Source organism: Carassius gibelio, chromosome A4 (genome assembly GCF_023724105.1).
Source record: "Carassius gibelio isolate Cgi1373 ecotype wild population from Czech Republic chromosome A4, carGib1.2-hapl.c, whole genome shotgun sequence".
NCBI lineage: Eukaryota > Metazoa > Chordata > Actinopteri > Cypriniformes > Cyprinidae > Carassius > Carassius gibelio.
The window spans coordinates 9,968,113-9,991,408 of record NC_068374.1 but is presented as its reverse complement, the minus strand read 5'-3'; the positions used below and the strand labels follow the sequence as shown (position 1 = coordinate 9,991,408).

General features: G+C 37.3%; 1 protein-coding gene across 1 annotated transcript in view; it reads left to right on the top strand.

Moving 5' to 3' along the window:
- Positions 1–14,710: 14,710 nt before the first annotated feature.
- LOC127969012 (NACHT, LRR and PYD domains-containing protein 3-like) overlaps positions 14,711–23,296 on the top strand; it is a 163,943-nt gene continuing 155,357 nt past the window's right edge. The window contains exon 1 of the mRNA XM_052570568.1: positions 14,711–14,811. The gene's annotated coding sequence lies outside the window, so the exon portion shown is untranslated. The remainder of the gene's footprint in view (positions 14,812–23,296) is intronic.

Below are 23,296 nucleotides of genomic sequence, written 5' to 3'. Positions count from 1 at the left end.
CAAAGGTGAGTACAGTTGAGCAAAATATGCACACACCCTGATTGTAATTTGTAAGTTTCAATGATTTTAATGTCAGTCTCCCTTTTAGTTAATTCCTTATGCTTGTATATATTCGTAATGTAAAGCTAAAGGTTGGTGATAATTGTGTAGTGTTGAAATCAGCTCTTGTTGGACAGTATTCTCTGTGTAAAGAATCTAAATAAGTATTTTATATTTTGCTTTGACAGAATCACACTATTGAAAGAATTTGGCCTGAAATCAACAAGAGAGTGAACTACCCTTTAAAAGTGGCATTGGTCCAACTAGTGGATCAGGAGGTGTTGGATATGGAGGACATGATGTCCAAATTCTGTGTGTCATCCTTGACATGCCAGTTGGCTCGGCTTGGAATTGACCGTGTTGTGCAAGCGTGGAATGCCCACAGGATTCCAGGTTTGTGTTGGGGTTTGTCTCAATAAAATTTGAGTCTGATTGCATGTCATCTCATTGAGAACTAAATTTTGAAAATGCGTTATAAAATGTGTGATGACAATGTCACGCGTTTTGTATACTATTTTAAGTGGTTTTCTGATGAACATATTTTTAAACTTGTTTAATAAATCATTAGGGGAAGCATGATGCAGATCATAAGTGAGTTCTGAGACCATCATTTAGCTTTGTACTATAACATTAAGTCCTAGGTAATTTTATGCAACATTTATTAAAACACATTTTCATAGTGTTTTTGGTAAAGCAAATTCACATTTTACTATGCAAATCCTTAATGTTATGTTGTAGTAAATAACAGAATAATTTGCCTAATAACAACAGTCATCCTTAAGCTATCGTAGATTGTTCTCCCTCAGAGGACCACAATGGAAATAATCCCACAGCTTTGTTGTGTATTTTATCCTCGACAGTTTTTTAAAAATGCGTATGAATTGGTCTTTTGGGCTTGATTGTACTTGTTTTAACTTTATACGCATGAAGCAAGATTGTGGGTCAGCTTCTCAAAATGCACAGTGGTTCGACAAAGTGGGATTTATTTTATTTAAAAAAAAAAAATTTGAAAAATGTATTGTATAGCTTGAGCAATGTATACTTTTTATCTTTACTACTTTTAGGAAAGGGAATCCCCAGTTACTTGGCCAGAGAGGGATGCCCAAAACGCATATCCACAGACCTTTTGCCAGAGGCATCAGTGGCTGCAGACTGGTATGAGCAAGAGGTGGGATCATTGACAAGAGTATCACACTTTGGCACCAACCCCTTTCAGAGTGCACAGGACCAGGAAACTGCAGAGAGGGAATTTGCTCTGCAATGGCCAGATGTGACTGTAATGTTGGACAATGCTGTCAACAATCAACCAGAAGATTTTAAGTCTGGACTCCAAGGCCTGATTGATTTGACCAGAAGACATTGTCAGTGTTGACATTACTTTAGAGACATCAGTGACTTGCTTTAGCCTCAGTGTTCCCAGGACATCATCCCTCAGTGGCTTCCGAAAACCTGTTGTTTATAATTTGTTTTTGCCTTAGCAATATTTTCAGTGCTAACAAATTTTAACACATGACAATTTAAAAAAATGTATGTGGTAAGTTAGGTTAAAGTTATTGTTTTGTGTGGCAGACTAAACACAGACTGTTGAACTTTGAATAAAAATATGCTTGGTTCAGGTTTGAAATTCATCATCTTTTATTATATAGGCTGTGCAGTCTAATATCATAGTAAGCCCCCACCCAGGGGTGTTGCTAGTCGTGAAGCTCTACTGGAGCACAGGGGCACATTCTTCGTACGTTGCTTAAAACATCCGAGATCAAATGACATCCTAGATCATATCATCGTGCTAATCCTGATCTGGCTAATTGGGTTCTTCAAACACACCTGCCGGTTATGATTATCTGAGATAATTGCGCGTTCATGCGCTGGTTTAAAAGGGGATATGTATCGATAGTAGAAACATTGATCAGCAACGCTGCTATTGGCTGTTCAGTGTGGCCAAAGAGCGCGCACAGCTTTTCTCCTCAGCAGAGCAAGATAGTTTATTCAGAATTTTAATGTTTTATACAAGACGCCAGGAAACACCTTAAAGTCTGCAAAAGCCAGGAGAGAGAGCTGGCAAAAAGTAGCAGACAATTTAAATCCGTTAGAAGTGGCCATGTTAGATGTTTTTAAGAACTTATTAGAATAAAGTTTATATTTTTGTATTTTATTAATTGCATTATTTGTTCGTTGTAATGTCCGTCACAACAATAGAACATGGGAACAAATAAAAGTTAAGTACAAAAATATTATACATAATGGTCATTTTTAGCCTACTTAGCCTTACTAGTCTCTTTTAAAAAGGCACTGTTAAATAAATGTTCTGTTTATAAAAGCAACCATGAAAAAGCATGAGAAAAAAATAAAATAAACGATCTTAGTTAGTAGGCTACAGTAAAATATTTTTTGCTGCATTAAATCAAGTAAGGCCTAATCCAAATGGCTGGTATAGTCATTTCAACTGTTAAATCTTGATTAATAATGAGTTGCTTTCACCTGCGAAAATGAAAACTTAATGTAGCCTACAAATATTTTGCCATGAGTTATTGATCACATTTATGCAAAGAGTTTTTGCTTTTGTTAAAGCCCGACTCCGATTAGTCGAAAATTAGTGCATTTCCAACAAATTAATAATGCAAACAAAGTCATAAGGGAAAAAAAATCTCTCAGAAAGTGCACTAGAGGTATATGGCTAGATGAAAAATTAGGTTTTAGTGTACATATTGAAAATCTCTTGAAAAAGCTTAGACCAAAACTGGGTTTCTTCTTTCGTTTAAAGAAATGTTTTCCTTTAGAAGCAAGAAAGAATTATTCAAAGTTGTTTCCTCTCCGTATTAGATTACGGTGATGTGATTTATATGCATGCAAGTTCATCTTCTCTAAAAAAGTTAGATTGTGTATACCATGCTGCCTTGCGCTTTGTGACGAGTGCCTCTTCACGCACTCATCATTGTACCTTGTACGAATTGGTGGGTTGGACTTCTTTGTTTCAAAGGAGAAAAATACACATGCTGATGTTTATTGCTAAGGGATTGTTAGGAAAACGACCAATTTATATTTGTCGTCTTTTATCGTATTACACCTGTACTTATAGCACTAGATCTAGAGTTAAATTGCTTTTAAAGGTTCCTAGAGTACGTTCAGATTAGAATTTTTGTGATGATTTCCAACTTTTTTTAAGCTGGCCTGTTCTTCTGTCCTTGTTTAAAGAAATAATTACACACACACATCATGCTTAATTCACCTACATAACTGAGTTTCACAGCACTAACACGGTTTCAGCTTTGATTGCCTCGGTAAACACGTAATAAACGGGGCGTTACTTGCATTTTATGGTTGTCCGCTTTGTTGCATTACATTTACTTCACCAGGAGGACAGTTGTTGAAAACTAAAGTAAATGTGTGACGCGCGTTCATTGCGTTTTACTGTGATGAGAGTTCCATCTCTTTATTAAACTCACCACATTTAATTATAATGATTTATCTGTCATCCACCCTCGATTTTTTTTTATTATTATTGGGCTACTTGGCCCGCTCGACCCGTGTATTATGAAAGGTGTTTGAAGGCCAAACAATTGGATAACAATAGCTTGAAAATAGTCCATCTACAGAAGCCAATAATAATAAAAAATAGGACTATTTTTGTTATTTAGGCTACACACTTTTGTTTCGTCAGGTTTTAGCCTACCTGGGTACCTCAATAGCGTGCCAACCACATTCTATAGCCACAACTTTCCTGCGAGTCTTAATGGGCTTCGCGGACACTGGCATTGCACGTGAACAGGAGCGTATCATCATAAATTATCCGAAACTCAGACATGAGAAATATAGCCTATCTAAAGAAAGCTTTAAATGTCTTTAAATGAAAGAATTCAAAATGAAAAGAAATAGGCTACTCTCTGATTATGTAATCCAAGATGTGCATTTCTCTCTATTATGCGCGTTCACTACGGAGATGGCGATCGTCAACTTCACCTTTGCAGCAGACACTGACAGAAAACACCAGTTTATTAATAAAAATCAATGCACGCGTGTCACCGGATTTACAAATGCACATCTTGCTTGTTGCACGCACACTCGGCACACATATGATGTCGAAATAATGAGATATAGCCTATTGTATTGAAATAACATTATTAATAATAAGAATTATTAATATTTAATAATAAATCTTTAATAAATTTTAATAAATCTTTTTCCAATAAAATTCCCATGAAAACCATTAAATCCAATATAATTTCTGTAAATTGTTCCTATATTTTTGTTTACCTTCACTTTTATAAGAAAGACAGCTGCCAGGTTTCAAACCTGTCAACACTGGATTGGGCTGTCAAAGCAGTCAGGTGGTTCACTACAGGAGTGAACCAGTGTGTTTGCTTCAGAAGTCATTTTTACGTGACTAGTGACATAATGATACAAGCTCCGAAGCAGTGGTTTATTGCAAGGACCGTTCGAGTTTGAAGCAAGCTTCGGAGCGTCGGTGTCAGACGTAACATCACTAACCAAACGGCGATGTTATTATTTTCACTGTTTGGGGTGTCATTTTCATTACTTGAAATGTACAGAAAAATTATTTTAGAGCCATCGGTAAGGGTTGACATGGTCCCTGTTTCTCCTGCTGAAAGCAGTTTGTTATTTACAATGATTTTAAATAATGAGATACGTTTTGATGTAGTGAGAATAAAATCTGGAAGAGTCTTTTTACTCTGCCTGTGGGAGTGAGAAAGAGAGAGAAATAAAATCAACTTACATTGTCATATTTGTATTTGCAGCTGATGCCGACCAGCATCTATTTAATTTCAGAGACTGGCATTGTCCTGCTACCCAGCTCAAAAGGGTACATTAGGGACATCGAACTATCAGGGAGATATGAGGTTTGTGGAGAGGAAGGCCCTACTGCACCAGTGCCACTGCCAACCCAATCTCTCCCAGCACAACCTAATCTGTTTGCGACCAGGCCTGTGGCTTCTGCTGTCCGTTCAGGACCAGCGCCTGCACCAGCCGCAAGAAGCTTTTCGAGGTTTGTTGCAACATAAACCAAATACACCCTCAGAGCATTATTGCAAAGCCATGAGGGAAAACATAAAAGCATGGTATGGAAGGCTGAAGGATAAAACAACTCTCTAAATGTATCTCTATCTATCTCCGTTTGTATCTGTCAAAAGGAGCATTTCAATCGGGAGGGTGGAGTCCTTCGTGCGGACGGAGGCACCCTTTATGTAACTTTTTTGGAGCGTGAGGCAAATGTGTCCACTATATCTGAAAAAGTGAAACATGACATGGGCTCAGAGGAAGACATTGTCCTGTGTGATGGTCAGGGAAACCGCCTCATCGAAGGCATTGGCACAACAGGTATGGTATTGTAAAAAAAAAAAAAAAAATCCTACTTAAAGGTGCATTAAGCGATACTGTTTGGCATAACGTCTTGTTGATGTTTGAAATTATTATCAGCTGCAACCTATAGCCGCTGAGAGGCTAAGCAGCAGGAAAGATCCGTGAAGCGTTTCCATGCATTTAAAATCCACACTCAAAAAAAAGATTAGTTTTAGACATAGTTTTAACATAAACCAATTAATAATCTGAATGTGATTCATATTTTTAAGTCATATATATATATAAATGAAACGGATAAGATTTATGTAATTGTATTAATAAACTAAATGTGATTCATATATGTCAGTCATATGTAAATGAAACGGGTAAGATTTATCTTAAATGTTAAATTAACACTTCTCAGTATTCATATGTGTGCACACTACAGAGTTAAAATACCATTGAAGCAGTGTTGAAGTTAATGAGATAATTAAGTGGCGATTGAGCATTAATTATGAACACCTGCTGTTAACAAGCAGAATCCCTGAAGGAAAGAAAGGGCTGTCTGCAGAGACTGCATTTTGTTTACAGTGTGTTCAGGGGACAGGCAGCTAGCGGACAGTGAGGAGATGTTTGCGGTAGGTGGCAAAAATGTTTTGGCCTAAAAAACGTGTGAGATCGCTGAATGCACCTTTAATAGTAGTTCATTATTATTATTGACATCACATATCTTGGATATCACTTATTTTTTCAATATTGTCTGATTAGCTTGTTTATTGAATGTATTTCACTTTAATTTTGTAGCCTTTGTAACGTGTTTTCATATAAGCTGATAATTGTCCCACTCTTTTGCAACCTGTTGCACTCCTGGTTGCCAGCAATGGGCTCTCTCTTACTTCCTTCATTAGGCAAGGTCAATAGGGAGTTAGTTGTGCCTTTCATCTAAACCACATTAAACTTGCCAAGGAGTCTGTTCAAAACCAAAAAAAGTAATGGAATTGAAAACGTAATTCCATCTCCAACATCTTCTCTTCAGGACTCTTGTTCTGGAAGCAGACTGCTCGGAAGATTGTTGCCCTCTGTGACAGTGCCTACCATGATTTGATGAGACGGAAGAGAAGAAGGACAAGGTAACAAGCATACTGTTTATAGAAGCCTTCATCTATTACAGCATTCAAGACTAACTTCTTTCAACACAAAAGGCACTGCAGAGAAAATACTCCAGAGAGTCTCCACATGTACATTTATATTTTGAATTTCAAGTCAAAAAACCCTTTTCAACATATAAGCAAATTCACAAAGACCAACAAATTGTCAAAAACCATCCAGCAATGGAGATGACTTTAACTTGATTAGGCATTATAAAATTAAGTTATTTTAAAGTATGCTGAATACAAATAAACTGGTTAAAAGGTGTGACTGCCCCAAGCTCTTTGTGTTGGGCCTCTGTACTGTGTGCTGTCTGTGTTTCTCACTGCAGGCAATTAAGGAGATTGGGAGCACCTGGCTAGTAGCCCAACCTATTTAGGCCTTCCTGCCCAGACACCAATGTCGGTGCTTGCGCCTGCCACACTATTCTTTTGTTTTGAGTTTTAAATAAATTTGTTAATCTTTGAAAACCTGAGTTGCATCCTCCTCCTTTGTTGTGGCCTGAGAGCCGGGGTTGTAACAAATTGGGGGCCCGTCTGTTGTGTGTGGTTTTTTTTTTTTTTTTTATTCTGGCAGGTTTATTTAGTAAGTTTGTTGCGTTCTAGGATTTTTTTTTTTTTTTTTTTTTTTTTTTTTTTGAGGATGAGCTTGAGCAGGTTTTGGGTCACATTTAAAACAAGTGGTAACACTTTACAATAAGGTTCATTAGTTAACATTCATTAATAATGAACTGCACTTATACAGCATTTATTCATCTTTGTTAATGCTAATTTCAACATTTACTAATACTTTATTAAAATCTTGCTAACATTAGTTAATGCACTGTGAACTAACATGAACAAAAAATGAACAGCTTTATTTCTATTAACTAACATTAACAAATATTAATAAATACTGTAACAAGTGTATTCCTCATTGTTAGTTCATGTTAATACATTAATGTTTAATAAATTAACCTTATTGTAAAGTGTTACCAAACAAGTTTTTTGCAATTGTGGTTAAGGAGCTGGTTTTATAACCATTTCTGCAGAAAAGGGATGAGTGTGAAACCAAAAAGTCCTTATGTTAAGTTGGGTTAGGTCATGAAAACCAAAAATATAGATAACCGCAAATAATCAACGTGGCTGTTCAGCATGACTTGCTTGAATTGTGTAAACTAACTTTTTTTTGTACCCCACAGTGGCATTGATGACCAAACTGTCCGATGTGTCGAGGAGCTGGTGCTGGCAGCCGAAGAGCTGAATGGGGTCAGCACGGTGGCTCTGACTGGTGACCAGGTGGCAACAGTCAGGTCAACGGTTCAGTGCCTTATATGCAGAGGTTAGTCAGTTGTAAATTATCTACAAACAAGTCATATTGTGCAGTAAAATCAAGTCATAGCATTACCCTATTGAAAGTCGCCTGTCACATTAAATAAAGGGTTCAACATTATAAACAGACACTGCACTGCCAAACTTTGTTCAAAGATTTATTTTAGATTCTACTACAGAACCCAGGGTTTCAGAAGAAAACCAATATGTACTGCTTAATTACAGGGAAATGTGCCAAAACATTTTGTTTAATGTAATCCTGCAGCTATAAAACAATGGCATATTGGATTTTAATATTTGTATCAATATAAGTGTGATGTAGCTTCAGTGAAGATGTAACCAGCAGAAAAAAAATATGGATGTTACTGTAATACAATATAGAACAAGAGGCTTATGACACCAGAGATATATAGGGGATACAAGGGAATGTTTAGACATATCATTACTATGACTACAATTCTTATTAAAATTTAATTATCGCAGTCAATGGGAATATATAACTATTAACACACTGTAACACTAACAAGTGAAATAAGACGGATGAAAATTGCTTGAGACAACTGTTGAAATATTTGTTTTATTCTGAATCTGAATCTTGCAGATGTGATGGAAAACCCAGTTGTGGCACCGTGCTGCCGCAGCCTCGTTGGATGCCGGGTCTGTGTTGAGCAGTGGGCAACTACCTCGCCGCACTGCCCAAAATGCAGGGACGAGATGTTCCAAGAAAAAAAATTGAAATTACAGGGATGGGGGAGATTGTGAATGTTTTGAAGGACACTATTAGTTGGGGGATTGTTTTAGTTAGTTTTTATTTTAGGTTTTAAATTAAGTTAAATGGTTAAGTTTGGTTATGTTCATCTGTTATGTTATTTTATGCAATTAATAAATTGTTCAGTTTTATTTTCTATTATTCTCACTTGCAGAACTCCTTTTGTTGTATTCATTGTTATTTTATGCAAATAATAAATTAATATAAATATTTTAATAAAATAAATTGTTCACTTGCATGACATACTGCTTGTTGTCTATTATACACATTAGAACCACACACCCCACTGGACTGAAGGCCTATATGTGAGACATGTTTTTAAATTTGTGAGTGTTACAGTCAACTCCTAAAACTTCAGGCAGTATAATAGCACATGTAAATCAGACAATCAAACGTGAGGAGAAAGAGCTCATTTTATTGAGTAGGCTAATGCCTTAAGCAGCTGTGCTAAGAAACGTGATTTGTGAAAGCACAGTTGTAATGAAAAAAATGGGAAGTGTTTTAATTACAGAACATAAATCAATATCTCCATGACAGTAGCTCGCACAAAGCAGACAGTGTGACACCTACTGGTGTCTGTAATCGTTTTGAACTCTCCTTGATTTTAAACTTCGTTGGATTATTAACGTTACATGAAGGACTGAGAACCTTCACATATGTCGTTTTTGATTGTATTATAAACAAACTACTATCACTATTAGTTAACTAGTCTGTTCAATACATTTCTATTAACACTGTATAACGTGAGCGAGGTAACAGCGTGTCCTTGGGCTTTTTGAAAATAGATATGATGCATTAGGATTAAAATTATATTTGAGGACCAACACAAATTTTACGAGGGTGTCAATCAAATGGCAAAGACAAGATAGGGACTGGTATTTTGATGGCGGAATCCCAATCTCCCTCATTATTAGTAACGTTATTAGGCCTACGCATGACGTCACATGGGAATTCACGTTGAATCGCTGTCAGTTCGCTGTCCATTACGGTGGAAACCACATTAAATATAAATTTAATTATATAATATAGCGCTAACAGTAACAACTCTGCACACACAATAAGTTCTTAGGTTAACCTATATTACCAAATGTATTGAGGCAAACAATGCGCTCATTAAACGTGACTGGTGATGTCTGGATAGGCACGATATTAAATAGCTGTAATAAACTACTGTTGCTAACATATTTATTCCGGTCCAGGTTTATATAAGGCTATTTATTAATTGATTTTTCTTCTTCTAACGTTACTCTGGTATAACGTTAGCGCTGCATATTATGACCGTTCTAAAAGCTTGGCTTTTATTTTGATAGGCCATATTTACTATTACTTCCGGGTCACGTGGCCAACCTGTCTGTATTTCAATGTAGATCTTCAAACGAAAAAATGGAAAAAGGAATTTCAAAAAACCAAAATCGGACCGTTATTTGATTTTGGTTTTGTCATTTTTCGTTTTTGGATTCAGAACCAAAAATGGGAGAACGGCTCTTTTTTTTTACTGTTTCTTTGTTTTTGGTTTGAAACGACAAACGAAAAACAGGTGGTTTCTCGTTATTTTGTTTTGTGTTTCAAACGAAAAAACTAACTATCAAAACGGTCCGTGTATCTTTTGGTCATTTGTTTTTCTACTTAAAAAGAAATAAAGAGAAATGAGAAATGGTTTGATTTTCGTTTTTCCGTTTTAAGAACCGGAAAACGAAAATTTAGCTGGATTTTTCGTATTTTTGTTTGTGGGTAAAAAATAAGATTATGCTTTAATATTTGTTTGAATGTGTGGGCGGCGCTGAAACGCCCCTTTCATCCCTTCTGTATATATATATATATATATATATATATATTATTTTTTATTGACAAAACAGAAATTACTTTATTCAATGACATTTGAATTTTACTGTAGGCCTATATGATCTACAACAACGTGAAATATGCTGATTTTTAGCCTACTAATTTTATTCTATGCCTATTTAAGAAAAACCTCACAGGTAGCCTAACATGTTTTCATTTGCTATTACAAACAACAGCAACTAAAGCTTTATCTTGTAGAGTGTAGTCTGCTGCACTTCTCTGATCGGCGAATGCCGATCCACACTCTCCATCCCGATAACAAGAGGAAAGAGCTTCAGCTCAGTCAGTTTTGGTCGTAAGACACCCTAAATAACATGAAAAACTTACAAAACTCAACAGGATGTGCTTTCTGCCATCTAGGTCTACATTTAACTTCTTTCTGAAACGTCAGAAATGAACCAGGCTCATGGATCAGATGAACCATGTCTAGCTGGAACTTTTAAAATAAGCCATTTAAATAGAAAAATAATAATAATAATTTTATGTTTAGGCCTATGTAATTTATATGAAACCAATGAGAGGTGCAGTGTTTCCCGTCTGAACTCATTATCTGTAATGATGTCACACCATCACTATATTTATACTGTCATATACGGAATTGGTGAATTCAGTTCATAATTCTAAGTAGGCTATAGCCTATAATTAAAAAATTTAAAGTAGAATAATTATGGGGAAAACTTAACTTATTTTATTATAAATTTTATTATAAATATGGGGTTGGATTTTTCTCATTCTTTTTTTATTTTTAATTTTTTTTGTTCTGAATGGCCTAGACTAAAATAAGTAGGCTAAAAATTAGTAGTATATTTTATTCCATGTCATTGTAGATCACAGGCTAAAGTAAAATTCAAATGGCGTTTTATGAATAAAGTTGTCAAGTCTGCTTTGTCAGTAACATGCAGCAGCCTGAAAATATATATATTTTTTATTTTATTATTAATTTTTATTAATACATTTATTATTATTATTATTATTATTATTATTTTATCTTGCAAGCACCACTAGCAAAGAATCGTCAGGATTAATAACCTCTGTCTGCCGCTTCTCTCCTGTTGAAGATGAACTGAGTTCGCGGTTGCTGCTTGTCGGTGCAGTACAGAAGGGATGAAAGGGCCGTTTCAGCGCCGCCCACACATTCAAACTAATATTAAAGCATAATCTCATTTTTTACCCATAAACAAAAATACGAAAAATCCAGCTACATTTTCGTTTTCCGTTTTTTAAACAAAACGGAAAAACGAAAATCAAACCGTTTCTCATTTCTCTTTATTTCTTTTTAAGTAGAAAATCAAATGACCAAAAGATACATGGACCCAAAACGTACACGGACCGTTCTGGAACTTTTGGGGACGGGTCTTGGGCACTAAACATTCTGATTGGTTGAGTTCATGCAGCATTGTGATCTCAACCACCATTTATTCTGATCATTTTCAAAATATTACTGTTATTGTGTCATGAAATGTAATTTTAAAAGTATTTCAGGCAAAAATGTAGTTGTTTAAAACTCAAATCTGTGGTTTATTCATAAAGACAGCGCTTATTTAAATATGTGTTTTGCCGATCTCGGAGATGGTGAGCTCCACGCGATCAGCGGGAGCTCAGTGATCATGTATCCGCCGAGAGCAGCCTCACCTCGGCTAGACCTTCTGATGTGTGCCGCTGGCTCTGATGTCTCTTTAGTGGTTAAACATTAAATATAATTTGTTTTGGGTAAATCTAACAGGTAATATTTGTATTCAATTTATCTATTTGTTAAAATTAAAATAAAAAGAGGCAATTGATATAATATTTTGTTTAATTGTAATGGCTGTATATATACACATTTCCTTGAACTAAGTACATTTCTGCTGCTATTATTATGTTTAAATGAAAAACCAAAGGAGGCAGTGGTATTTCATATCCTTTTTCGTTTTATTGTAAGTATACAGTGAGGAAAATTGCAGTAGTCAAGGCGAGCTGACTGATGTTATCAAGTATGTTGCTGTTTGCAGAATTACCGGATTAAATGAACGTGGACATCACACTCCCGAGTCGAATGCACAAAGTCTGAACTACCGAGGATGCACGTCCAAAATCAGCGTACTTTGTATTCAGAAACGCACGCAGACCTACGTCACCAGTCTATTTGCCTAATCTTCATGGTACTTTATGCCACGGTGGAAACACAGAAAGCAACAGGTCTGGGGGAAAAAAGTTCCTGTGGAAAAAAGTTCCTGGTTCAATTGTTCCGGGTAATTTTGGTGAAAAAACGGCATAAGCTATGCAAGAAGACTTCATATCAGAGAAGCCATTCTGTCCCCATCTCTGACAGCATCAGCCAATCATAATGCTGGATCTGAAAGGTGACAACTTGCAAACTCTGCCTTCTCAGGGAAGGAATGAAAGGTTCTCTCCAAGACAAAGAAGTGATATAAGTTATGCTGTGCACTAAGATGTTGTTGCAAAACTAGGTTCTAAGGAGAAACAAGGAAGTTATGCAAGAAGCGAGTTTGGGGAAGTTGGAAATTTCTGCAGCAAAGAGCACACGCTTAGTCCATTCATTGTATTAATTTAGTAGTTGTTAGTTACTCTTGTCTGTCTCTTTTTTTATTACGCTTTTGTCTTCCTTTTGTTGATAATACAGTAAGAGGCTCTACAATATCTAACAAATCCTTCAGATTGGTCAGACTACCACTTCCTCTAATTTAATTGTAATTCTTATTTATTCAACAGTCTTCCATGATTGTTCTTTAATGTGTATGTGCAAAAATTGAATGACCAAGGCTAAATATTCATATTTAAGCCCAAAGCCATTATACTGGTGGTGCTCCTTAAATCGAAAATCACAGCATTTAGTGGAGCATCCTTTTAGGCCATTTAACATGTGATATCACTACACCAGGAATCAATAGCACTCCAAGTATGATATTTTATACTTGCCCAATAATAGTTACTGGCAGGCACAACTCCATACTTATAATTTTGGCATCTGGAGATACACTTCTCATTCATGCCCTCTTCTAGCAGTGCTCCGTATGTCTTTTTAAATTTAATTTTAAGTAGTTAGATATGACAGCAGCATGCATCTGTTGATGAAAGCTTCTTATTGGCTAGGACAAATTAATGGGCAGCAAGATAGTTGGTCAATTTTGTCAATTATTTATTTTGTACTAATAATGAGTTCACATGAAAAGGGAAACCCTGCAGACTCATGGCATCATGGCAAGCAAACAAATTCTCAAGAACTATATACATTTTACAGTAGCACTTTATAATAACTTACATTAACAAATCAAACATTATATAATAATGGGACGGTTGATTGTAACCCAGCCATCCTCACTGTCAAGGTCAGGCTGTCTGGTCACCTGGGCCAACTGACTGTTAATGCACAACACTTCTGCTGCTACTGAGGTGTGATATGGGTAGGTTTGGGTCAGGTTTGGTGGTGTGGGTAGGTTTAAAAGTTGGTTAAAGTGCACAGGGGTCAATTTGATTATTATAACGGAACACGTTCAATTTGTTTTTATTATATATGTTTTCTCCTGTTTATTTATGATACAGGAATCATAAATAATAAATAATCCCTTTTAATTAAATACTGAGGAGTAGTATACTAATGTGAGTGTATACTAAAGTATACTAAAACTTTTTTGCACTAAAATTACAATCTGTTATGTCTTTAGCAAGCATTTAGCTAAACTTAACCAGCCTCCCTTTACACAAGCCTTGTTACACAAGTCCAATGCCCATAAAGATACTAAGTGATTAGTAATCATTAAAAACATTTACAAACGATGAATAGTTTCAACTTTAGATTGGCTTCTGCAAAAACATGAACACATAATTAATAGATTATTTGTTAAGATGTGAACAAGTCTACAAAACAAAGACCAACAAAAAAGGGGATCATATGAACTGAAAGTTTACTGACATTTGTATTTCAGTTTACATGAAATAATCATATGTTAATCATTAGAAAATGTTTTGTAAGTTCATTAGTAAACATTAACAAGAACATCTCATATTTCTAGCCATGTGAATATATGTATTCACTAAGGATCTGAAAGGCATTACATAATGTTTGTTAATGATTTATAATTTAAATTTATCCTAAAGTGTTGCCTTATTTAGTTTTTACATGAATTTTCATCATTTTCAAAGCTTTCATTTTTGCGGGTTGCCAGATGTTGCTGATGATGAGACCTTCATTATGTATATATGGGAGGTGTACTTGGTTGTTAGTGTGTGTGTGTGTGACTTGATTTCTGACTGTCATTCTTCTGATTCTCATGTCTCTTCCTGAAAAAAAAAAAAAAACAGGAAGCAGGTTTCAGTTGTTTTACAGAAGTAAAATAAATTTTAGAGCTGCTGTTCAACACAACGGTTCAGAGGAGAAAATAGAAATATCTAGAAATATTGTTTGAGGTGAGTCTTTCTTTAGTTATTTTCATGTATGAGTGTCATCTTTTGATTTATCATTGGTCACTCTGAGCTTCTAAGAGTTTAATTCTGTGCTGAAGTCATTTTGATGATTTTATTTAAATCTCTTCATCTCATGATCAAACAGATGAACAAGTGTGTCTTTGTCAGTGAATTCTGGAGAGCTGATCACTGTAAAATCAGTTAGTGAGTCTGTGATTTCAGTATTTCTCATCATGAACTTTTACTCTGAGACAGAAATTATCACTCAACATCTTCATGTGTCTGCAGACAGTTCTATACGATGAGCTCTATAACATACTCATTTAATACAAAGAGCAGCATTTCTATTTCAACTCGTGCCAGCCACGAGCAAAAGCAGAGTCTTCCACACAGTGCTGCGTTTGCACCGTAATGTAAACTGATAAACAGCCAAAGTCGCTTTATCTATTCAGATTTGAGACAGAATTATCGCTATAGCCGTGTCGTGTGATATATGAGAACATTATCGTGGCTGTTTACACTACCTTTAATGTAAACTTCAAGAAGTAAACTGGAAAATGTCAACAGGCATACATAGGCCAGGGTCAATTCAGCACCAGAGTAATTTACCATGGTTTTACTTCTTGTGACCACCATCTTACTAATAGGACTACTAATTATAAGCAAGAATTTCTCTCTTTAGATGTTTGTTCTAATTAATTTTAATAGAAGTAAAATGTTAATTCTGTAAGAGCCCAATTAAATATAAATATCAGTGTCTTTTATAAATTATGTCATGTCATTCCAAACGTGAATTAATTTCTTTCTACTGTAGAACATAAAAAAGAAGATAATTTGAGAAATCGAAGACATTTTTGTCCATACAGTAGAAAACAAAGGTATAAGCAAAAATGGTTTACTAACATTCTACAGAATATCTTTTATGTTCCACAGAAGAAAGTAAGTCATTAGGTTTGCAATCACTTGAGGGTGAGGAAAGGATGACAGAATCCGTTAGAAGTAGGCTTAATTTTATTTTGGCATTATAGCTCAGAATCATTGCTTTAGTGTCAAGTGCATTTCTATCTGATAAAAATGCATTTGCTTTGAATTTCAGTAATATCATTATTTGTTTCTGTCCTGTTTTATTTATTCATTTATTGACTCCAGCATAAAATAAAACATTAAATTAAGATGAACATTTAAAAAAATAAAAATAAAAGAAACATGTTGAAATGATAAAGAACTGGAATAATGCGTCGACAGATGGACTGGAACAACCTGGAAGTCACGCTGTAGACTAGAAAAATTATCTGTTGATCAAATTTAGAGTGCACTGTATTGATTTTACTAAATTAATAATTAAATTACTTATAAACCAACAACAATCAAATGTGTGGGGGTTTTTGTTGTTGTTTTGTGATGGTGGGGTGGGGGTGGCAACTGGGCAATAGTAAACCACTTTTTCTTTACTACACCACTGGTTCAGACTCAAGATGCACAAACTAGAAATGATCTCAAACACACAGAGCTTCACATTTAAAGTTTAATAAAGATAAAGTTTCAAGTTAAACACAGGAGACAGGGATAGGTGAATTCAGTACAGTGTCTTTATTTGAATTATGCAAGTGCTCGGTGAATACTTCGTCTTCAAGTGCTCGGTGAATGCTTCGTGTCTTCAAGTGCAGGTAGTATGATAAACACAGGGGACGGGATTGTAGACAGGTGAGCACGTTTGATTCAGGAGTGTCAAAGCCACAGATCGGTCACGTATGTTCTCTTCCTTCACAGAGGCCGAAAACAATACCAGCTCGGGATATACACATGACACTACAGAGACCGTCGAATCACAGGTAACGATAAGGTGATCCGTGGTCCTGAGGGCAGCAGAACAAGGACACAGGTTAGTGTTACACAAGGGTAAGTATACTTTACGTCTGGTAGGCAGTGAAGTGTCAGGAACTCAGGAGACAAGTGCGAAGGGACTGTTCCTGTTGGGATCCAGTTCAAGGCTCGACCTAGAACTGGGGCTGAGATGACTGCTTTATGGTGCCTTGATGAGATCGTTAATAAGGAACAGGTGTGGGTGCTTAACTTGGCAGGATCCTGACACTACCCCCTGTCCAGGGTCCACGCCCGCGGACCTTTCCTTCCAACCATGTGGGGGTCTGTCGTGAGGACGTGGAGCCTGGAGAATCTTGAGGCCAACACCATGGTGGAGCCGACAGTGGGAGGAACCAGGGGGGAGCCTTGACAGGGGGATTGGGTGACATCCCAAAGCCGATCCACGGAGGCGGAACCAGGGTGCATGACGAAACCAGCGGAGTGGAGTGCTCGACGGACCAGGTCTACTTCACCGGTCTGGAAGCCCAAGGCGGAGCGGCTGGCTCGCGTGCCTGAGGTGGAGCTGAGGACTCGGCTGACTAGGACGACGATGGGACGAGCCAGGATGACAGGGAAACCAAAGGAAGGGAAGAGCCAGGTGAAGCCAAAGGGGTGGAGGGTCGAGACGAATCCGGAGACCCGGAAGTCCATGGCAGAAGCTGAGGGTCTGGAGGGCCGCAGTGCAGCAGGGGACTCCGCGCAATCCTGAGCTGGTGAACGGAAAACCTCTTCGGGGCCTGACGGGAGATGGGGAGCCTCTTCGGGGCCTGACGGGAGATGGGGAGCCTCTTCGGGACTAAATTGGGGTTCAGGAGCCACTTCTGGGCTTAACTGGTGATCAGGAGCCCATCCTGGGCATGACGGGGGATCGGGAACCCATTCAGGGCTTAACTGGGGATCGGGAACCCATACTGGTCTTAACTGGGGACCGGGAACCCATCTTGGGCTTAACTGGGGATCTGTCGGGGGAAGAGTCATAATCTATAGGTTCCCCAAACACCTCTCTAAAATGGCGAATGAAATTCTGTAGGGGCGAGGTGACCGCAGTTTCCTGAAACCACAACGCTTTGGCCCATCTTAACGCAGCCCCGGATAATTGCAGGATAATGAACGAGATTTTTGACCTTTCTGTAGGGTATTCATGTGTGTGTTGTTCCAGGATGAGCAAGCATTGTGATAGGAATTCATTGCAGTCCTTCTCCAGGCCGGAGAAGGGCGCTGGTCGAGAGACTGAGTTTACCATATACACCAACGTGGAAGCGGGATTTGCGGAAGCGCGGTCCTCAGGCTGTGCTGAATTCATTTTCGGTTTGCATCGAGCTTTCTGTCAGGATACACATAGGAGACAGGGGTAGGCGAATTCAGTACAGTGTCTTTATTTGAATTATGCAAGTGCTCAGTGAATACTTCGTCTTCAAGTGCTCGGTGAATGCTTCGTGTCTTCAAGTGCAGGTAGTATGATAAACACAGGGGACGGGATTGTAGACAAGTGAGCATGTTTGATTCAGGAGTGTCAAAGCCACAGTCACAGATCGCTCACGTATGTTCTCTTCCTTCACAGAGGCCGAAGACAATACCAGCTCGGGATATACACAGGAGACTACAGAGTCCATCGAATCACAGGTAACGATAAGGTGATCCGTGGTCCTGAGGGCAGCAGAACAAGGACACAGGTTAGTGTTACACAAGGGTAAGTATACGTTACGTCTGGTAGGCGGTGAAGTGTCAGGAACTCAGGAGACAAGTGCAAAGGGACTGTTCCTGTTGGGATCCAGTTCGAGGCTCGACCTAGAACTGGGGCTGAGATGACTGCTTTATGGTGCCTTGATGAGATCGTTAATAAGGAACAGGTGTGGGTGCTTAACTTGGAAGGATCCTGACATATATGATATAAACTTAATCTTTAAAAAGTTACAGATGTAAAAGTTTATCTGCTCCATAAATAATTCTAGACAACTGAATTGTTTAAATGTGTAGAATACACAGGATTGTTTTTCATCTAATGGTCAAAATCTTCTGGTCAGACAGAAACTGCACACAGGCTAAATGTAAATATAAGTCACTGTAAATCCACTCACGGACACTAGGTGGCGCTTATTGAAAAGCTGAATTACAGCTGTTTCTCGTAAACTCTGTGGACAAAACAGCATTGTGTTTAAAAACACTTCCTTTAGCTATTACATGGAGCGAAGATGAAAACAAAATGCCATCGAATCGCTTCTGAAGACAGTCAGAACCTTAAAAGGTACATTCACATAATAAATTTATTCATATATTAATTTGTATCATAATTCCCTCAGCGCTCTTTTAACCCTTTAACGTGTACGATCACTCCAGCGTGATCAGTCTCATCTGGTGCCTGGAACATACGGTCACTCCGGCGTGATCGGTCTCATCTGGTGCCTGGAACATACGGTCACTCTGGCGTGATCGGCCTCAGCTGGTCCCTGAAGCATACGATCACACCTGCGTGATTGGTTTCGGCTGGTTCCCTGGAGCATATGGTCACACCGGTGTGATCGGTCTCGGCTGGTCCCTGGAGCGTATGGTCACTCCACCGTGATCGGTCTCAGCTGGTCCCTGGAGCGTACGGTCACTCCAGCGTGATCAGTCTCATCTGGTGCCTGGAACATACGGTCACTCTGGCGTGATCGGTCTCATCTGGTGCCTGGAACATACAGTCACTCTGGCGTGATCGGTCTCGGCTGGTCCCTGAAGCATACGATCACACCTGCGTGATTGGTTTCGGCTGGTTCCCTGGAGCATATGGTCACACCGGTGTGATCGGTCTCGGCTGGTCCCTGGAGCGTACGGTCACTCCACCGTGATCGGTCTCGGCTGGTCCCTGGAGCGTACGGTCACTCCACTGTGATCGGTCTCGACTGGTCCCTGGAGCGTACGGTCACACCAGCGTGATCGGTCTCGGCTGGTCCCTGAAGCGTACGGTCACACCGGTGTGATTAGAACTTTCAGTGCGTCACGTCATCAACTGCTCAATTTAAATCCACTTTTGCACTTTGACTGACACATAGCCAGATTGGACGCACTGAGCGCTTGTCATATTACCACAGATATTCAGTATTTTTAACCATTTAATGCTTATTAAAGTTTCAGACATTTATATACACATGAGTACTAGCAAAACCATACATTTACAGTTATATACAGTAAAATACACGCTGATGTCTGTGGAAACGGCAATAATGATCCTTACAAATATAATCTGACTTCATGTTTTTATTAATATCATATACAGATTGTGTAGGTAACTATAAAGTTTACTCTGCTCTTCTACCAATTTACCGGAGACTTACTTTAACGTGTTTCGGGAGGAGAGGATGTGCGTCTTGTAAATCCCACAGCTTGGATTCAGCGTGAACTAACATGGCGGCGCCCATCACCCGGTATAGATCAACTAACACGGCCGATACACAAGTTTTTAAACTACCAAATATATTAATTTGCACATATTTCAGAATCGGAACATCAGATATTTCATAATATAGTGAGCATGTCTGTGAAAGTTTTGAATAAAACTGGAAAAACAAAATAAAAGCGATCCATGTGTCATATAGATATATTTTGGCTGTGTTGTGTCACATGACAAGCAGGACGCATTGCCATGGAAACAGTAAGGCGGTACATTCCAAAATAACGGTCGTCTTAAAAATCTCACTCTGGGGGCTGAGCTAGAATATTTTAAACTCACATGTGAAAGGGTTAAAACTGCTTGTCCACCCTGTTTTCTCTCGCTAACCACTTAGTCCACTGTGGATATACAGTGATCACTACTGACTGTATAGGACCATTAGGTTGATGATACACGGGGCAATACTTTTTGGGCAATGTTGCCATCATTGGGTAACCAGGTGAGGCACAGGGCCCATGACCGATGTAAAGTATCCAGATAAAAATGTGTTACCCATTCTCAATGAGTGAGAAAGTGTCCAAGCAACATTGCTCAAAAAGTTGCCCAATGTATCACCAGCCTTAGTTTTGTCTTGTGTAGCAAAATATCTGTCACCAGAACTATGAGCACATTATGAAGACTGACCATGGCTTTACTACAGTGGCCAGATTAAACGCAGATCCATATTTAGTGTGATTGTAGCTAAATGAGCGTGTGGTAAAAGCTCTAATCAAAGAATAGTTTATACAGATCACATAAATGCCAACATTCGAAGTTTGCTGGTGGAATTAAAAATAATTTTGTAGGAACCTGACAGATAAGAAGAAATTTAGCATTTAGCTAACTGGCTAACAGAGCCAAAAAGCATTACCCTTTGTTTACATCCTTGCTACAACATAAAATTAACAGTAGAAACTATTAATGGAAAACACATCAACAAAGAATAAAACATACTCACACTTTGCGGCTCATAAACAACACCTTCTGCTTTTTTAAAGTGGGAACTGCTCCATCTGTAAGGACAAGTTTTTGGGTGAATCCAGTGTTCTAACAAATAATGCTACCTATCAGATCATGCTACCAACACTTTATTTTAATATTGTAATTAGGATGAGGGTTGGGATTAGGGTTCACTTTTGTTGGTGACAGTTTAAATGCGTTAGATTTATGGGCAAATATCAGCTTTCAGAACAATGATATTATTATTTATATATGTATAAACTCACCCATAATCCTTTACACATGGGAAACACTTATACAACAATCGAATAAACAGTGCAGCCAACTTGATTTGTAACCTGCTGCTGTCAATTCAAATTGTCCACTCCAAACTGAACTACAGTAGGAAGACAACCAAGATGGGTAGTACCGCCGCCGCAGGGTCGCGGCGTTTACTGCAAGTCAGTCACGTGTTAAAATCATTTGCGAAACTACTGCCAGGTGGCACAAAGGGATGGATTGGAAACTGAATGTAATTGTAAAATGAGATAAAAGGAGGAAGTAAAACAACAATAACATTATGATATAACATTGTAACATCTTTAAAAAAAACCATACATTTACAGTGAGTTAATTTAAAAACGTAAGATAGTCTTAGGCTACAGTCTACTCATCAAAAATGTAAAGAAGACCTTTACACAAAGGTATGCATGCTAATAACAATAGCATGCATATCCTTTGTGTAAAGGTCTTCTTTAAATTTTGTATATATATATATATATATGAATAAAATGTTTTCATTTCGGTTCATTCTTGGTTTACAAAAATCTTCAGGTTAAACATGCAGAGCGAAAAGAGAACGGTCCAGCATTTAGCAATAATTATTATTAACTCAGTTATTATTCTTGATTTTTCAAACTGCTAACACTTTGCATTTTTGAGTTATGCCTTATGTGTGACCAAAAATGGAGTATTTTCTGTTTCAGCTGTTTGATCGTGCTGGTGCCTCGCGCACATATTCATTGGAAACAGCAGCCGTTCACCGTGACATTCGGCGCGAGCAGCGGTCCACTTTGGCATATTTCTAATTATGATTTTTTTTTTTCATCGATACTGAAACACAAGTGAACAAAGCCTTGTTTGTACCTTATGAATAATATTTAAGCTTCAAATGGGAAACATCACGAATATGGAAACATTTGGATGAGTGAGAGAATGATAGAGCCCAACCTTACCTTATGCTTAGCTTTAGATTATTATTATTATTTTTTTGTTTGTTTATAGCTAAGACTATGTTATTATATTCTGCAATTATATTTATCCATTAGAATTATATATTTTTAATTCGTTTTGTTCTGATAAATTTGTTAAATTTAAAGGATTTGTTGTAAAGTGAAGGGAACTAAAAATATCCTGTTATTAGCCTATTGCATTCTTAGGCCTGCTGTTATTATTTCTAAATGTAAGAAAATGCAACTTATACATGACTTATATATATTTTTTCCTCTCACAAACTTAACTTTTTTTTAGCATGTTTAAAAAAAATGCAGCAAACGAAAATAGGCGATTAATCTGTTAAAATTTGTTACTGTGGGTTAACAGTAATTATAATTATTATATACTTAGGAACAGAGTCTGGGCCTAATCTAGGCTATCCAGGTATTTTTTTTCATTGCATCTGAAAATGACTTTGTTCATCACATTCACTTCTCGTGCTCTGGTGCAGATCCGCCTCTCGCGTTGCTCAGCTGTGGACGATTTAAAAATGTTTGATATAAAGGTTGCTGTCCCATTTTATACAGAAATTGTTCATAAAAAAAAAAAAAACTAATTATATTGTTAGTTTTAAATATATTGTTAACACAAGTTCATTTAGGCTATTTAACATGCACTGTGACATTACCATTTTTAACTTTAAAATCTGAAGGAGTTTATAAGGCAGTTTAAAAGTATTGAAATTCAAGTTTAAAAAAAAAGGTTTTAATTGCTTAAGTTATTTCTATGAATTAATAATATGTTATCATGTTTATTCTTGTAGAAAATAAGTGTTTATGTTTTAAGTAAATAAGGGAAAAAATAAGGGATGATCCAAATATTTGTTTTGCTTCACCTATTTATGTAAGCTACAATTATTCAAAAAACAAAATGTCATTAAAAAATGCCATCGGCCTGAGTAAATTTGACCATAACAGATTTGTGACTTTAAAAGGTTAGTAATTTAGGAGGTGAAAATACTGTGAAATTACAAATGGCATTGGATTTTAGAGCATAACAACT